Source organism: Condylura cristata, unplaced genomic scaffold (assembly GCF_000260355.1).
Source record: "Condylura cristata isolate star-nosed mole 26May11 unplaced genomic scaffold, ConCri1.0 scaffold00015, whole genome shotgun sequence".
NCBI lineage: Eukaryota > Metazoa > Chordata > Mammalia > Eulipotyphla > Talpidae > Condylura > Condylura cristata.
In genome coordinates, this window is record NW_004567116.1 from 38355021 (window position 1) to 38359143 (window position 4123).

Below are 4123 nucleotides of genomic sequence, written 5' to 3' on the forward strand. Positions count from 1 at the left end.
GGCCAGGAGAGGTCTGCCTCGCCATCGCCATGTGGACTCCTCCGGGGCAGGCAGGAAACGAACTCATGAGGAAGTGGCTTAAGCTTCGTAGTGCAGTGCTTTAACCCGCTGCACCACCAGGGAGGGCCGGAGAAACATTTTCTAAAGTGTACAGCTATGGATGGTCACTGGGGTGGGAGGAAATGCTGCCTGGGTTTGGAAGTTGAGAGAAAAGCAATTTAGTCAAGGCACGGAGGGTGGGAGACCCTGGAGTGAGGGGGTTGTGAAGATCCAGCTGGAGCAGAGTGGGAAGAGGAAAAGCAAGGGAAGGCAGAATGTGAACTCAGTGCATGAATTTTTGTTTTGCTTTGTTTTGTTCAAGCTGTTTACAGTACCTGACACAGTAGGTGCTCAATATTAGTTTAATTAAATCTGGAGATATCCACCTCTATGTCTCAAATGTCACAAAACAACTCTAGCTCCCATTTATTTGCTGCAAGCCTGGAGCAAGAATCACCTCATTGAGTTCCAGGATCATGGTTCTGGAGGTTGATATCATTAGCTTCTTTTTCAGATGAGGAAATTGAGTTTCAAAGATGTTAAATGGCTTCTTCATGGTTACCATAGAGCCTGAATTCACATGTGATCTGTCTTCTCAGGTCTCCATGCTTGATGGAAGACAAGAAGAGTAACCACCTGGGGTGGCTGGAGGACATGAGAGACAAAGTCACATTCAGTCACTCCTGAGGTATATGGCTCAGGTCCCTCACACCAGCCCTGGGCAGGGTGTCCTGACTTCAGAGAATGGGAGTCAGGGCCAAATGCCATCCCTTCTGCAAAAGGAGTCACTAGGTGACCCTTTGGGTTAGGGACTAAGGTCTGGCTTTACCTAGGCCATCTACTTTATAGAGAAGATGAGGAACAAAGAGGTATTTACCCAAGGTCACACACTGGGGATGGCTATGTGTAGGCAAGAAGTTTACTGTGGTTAGATAATGACCACAGAGTTGAACTGGCTGGCTTCCAGGGTCCCCACTGCACACCTCAAATCAGGGGTAGCAGTGTGTTAAGTCCAATGCATTTGGCAAAGAGAGCAGGAAGTATGACTAAAGCTTCTGGTGGGGATCTGGAGAGTGATTGAGGCACCCAGGTTCTGAACTTGAGTGTCAGCCCAGGTCTTCCTTAACTGAGTGAATCTAAGCAACAGTGATTGGGGCATCCAAGATTCTGAACTTGGGTGTCAGCCCTGGCCTTCCTTAACTGAGTGAACCTAAGCAAGTCTACCTTCTCTGGACCTGGGTGACCTCTGGGTGCCCTTCATATTTTTTGCATGCTTGCCAAACATCAAATATCTCCTCTATCCTCACAGACCTTAAGGCACAGGCCAGTTTTCAGGAAGTAGAAAAGGGAAGTGCTATTTTGGGCCCTTTATGGCCAGTGAGTCCTGCCTGGCAAAGGCAGCTGAAGGGGTAGATTGCAGAGTGAACTGGGGAGGGAGATAGCAAGCAGGCATCAGATAATTTTTGGGCAGAATTCAGATGCCAGGCTGTGGAAGGACACAGGGAAAACACTGAGAGTCAGGGAAAGTCGGGACAGGGGTTCCCCAGCACAGTGGCCTGAAAAAAGTTAGTGCTCCCTACATGGGGTCTCAGCAGAGCCTCACACCCTGGATGGGTAATCTTGTGCTCAGAGAGGTGAAGTCATTTGCCACACAGCCTGGCATTGACAGAATTGGGATTGATCCCTGTTTGTGTGACACCAAGCAAAATCCAACTCCAGTGGGACTCCAGACCCAAGCTAGTGTCTGGATCTAAATGCAGACTGAATCTGGCCGTCAGACTCGGTCATTCCCAGCTCAGCTCCTGTCTGCCCCAGGTCAACCCTCACTCCGAAACTATAGCACCAACAGGAGGGCGAACCCCCTTCAGAAGGAATCAGATGTACCCAACTGTGGATTAACCAAGCTCAGGACATTGAATTTCAGGCTGAGCACCTACCTAATATTCTTGTTCAAGTCTTCCATGTTGGAATTCCAGAGTAGTCAGCAGGGGGCGCCACCATTTCTGGTTCATAAACCCAGAGGCTGACTTTTGCTTCCGGCCAAGCCTCTGATCCTGTGGTCCTAGATCCCAACCAAGGCAGAGCCTTAATGGGACATGGAGTCCATGCACCTGACTAGATCATCATCCATCAGCTCATATCAGCTTCCTAGAGCCTTGGGCTGTGCCACCTAGATGAAATACAGGCATTCTCTGGGGTCACTTCCTTGGTTACGTTGAGAGGGAGCCCTGAGTTCAGGGACTGTGATGTTAAAGGTTGTGTGGGTCCATCTGAGATGCTAGCAGTTTTAAAAGCTATGATTTTCTGAGTCCTTTGTTCTCCAGCCTGTGGTTCCCCAAGCCCCATAAAAAGCTGATGTAATTCTCTCCTTTGGCCTCTGCAACTCCTTTATGTCTCCTCACGGTAATGGCTAGATGCTCCCAGACGCTTGGGCAGGTCCCACGTGCAGCTCGTTGTGGGCTGGGAGTCAGAGCCAGCAGTAAATAATAATTAGGCTCCCTCATAACCTGAGGGGGTGTCGTGAGGTGGGCTGTGTGCAGCTGTGGCTCTAAGAGACCTGGCTCTGTAGAGCTGTACCTTGAAAGCCCAAAGTTGCCAAGTTCAGAGTCCCCTGAATTATAGCAGGCACCTGCCTTGACCTCTCCATGCCTGATCTCCTCCTGGCTCACATAGGTGCTGCCCACCCTTGCCACTCAACCAGATCAGGCAGATAACTACCGCCCAAGCAGAACTAGCCTGGTAACAGTTCAGGTAGGGAAACTGAGTCATGGATTTGGCCAATGCCTCACAGAGAAAACTGGTAGTAGAGAAAGCCCTGGAACCTCTGTAGGGTGTCTGATTGATGTCTGGTGCTTCTTGACCAAAACCCCTTTGGTGTATTGAGTGAATATGAAATTTGAACTCATTTGGAACTGGGCTATAAAAGGCTCCCTTACAGAGAAGACACTTGCAGGAATAGAGGGCATCCTGAGTTGCTCAGATCCCATCACAGATCCCTCTGTGTGTTCAGATGTAGGATACGGGACCCTGAGATCATCCTATCCCTATCCTTGGGGGTGTCCATAGACATTGATGGGGGTGGCTATGATCCTAGCATCTATGACCTGGAGCACCTTCTGCCCTTGCCCCCCACTCTGAGCATGGCTCAGGGAAAGGGACACTCTTCTCCTGCCCCGCCTCCCTCAGCAGGTGACCAGTTCTCCTGGAATGTCCTTGTCCCTGGAACTTGATCTTCCCTAAACTTCCCAACCCCCTCACCCCAGATTCTACGACTCAGTTTGTCCAGAAATTTCCATCTTTCCCCCAATCTATCCCTAACAAACTTATTTACTTTCCCCCACCTCTGTCATGGGCTATGATTATCCTGATTCCAGCCAGGCCTCTGCCCCTATCCTGAGGCCTTCCCTGCTGAGTCTCTTCCCAGATCTGCCACCTGAGAAGGCCACTTGAGAGCCCCTGAATGGTAATGAATGGGGGAACCTGGCGGTAGCTGTGGCCTATAGCCCTGGTTCTCCATATTGCACAACTCTAGGGGGCATCATTGACAGGGGTGGGAACACTGTGAACAGTGCCCTGGAGTATGTGCAACTGTGTCCCTAGTGACTACCCTGCTGGGCACCCCATGGTTGAGAATCAGTGTGGGACAGATGATGGAAGGGAGAGAGAGCAGTGTGTCACCTACCCTGCAGGAAGAAGGGACTATCCTGCACACTGGTGGGCTAGGGCGCGGAGCCAGGAAAAGCTTTCTGGAGGAAGATTTTCTGTCTCATTTTCCCCAGGCCTTTTTTCCTTTAACGAGTTGTGGGTTCTAGGGGCACACCTGAAGCTCATGACAAAGCAAAGTGAGGCCAATTTCCAAGAGAAAGGAGACCCAGGAAAGGTCATTGGTGGCCCCGGCTGCACTGGCAATGGTGACAGGACCCAGAGTAGCATCCAGATCTGGAGCCCAGAAGGGAAAGATCCCAGAGGCTTCCTGGGTTCCGCGGAGTCGTCCGGCGCAGCCCCCCGCAGTTCTCGCGCAGCGCGAGAGATGGCGATATGGAGCAATGCAACCCGGCGGGAGCGCTCGAGCCCCTCCGCGGGC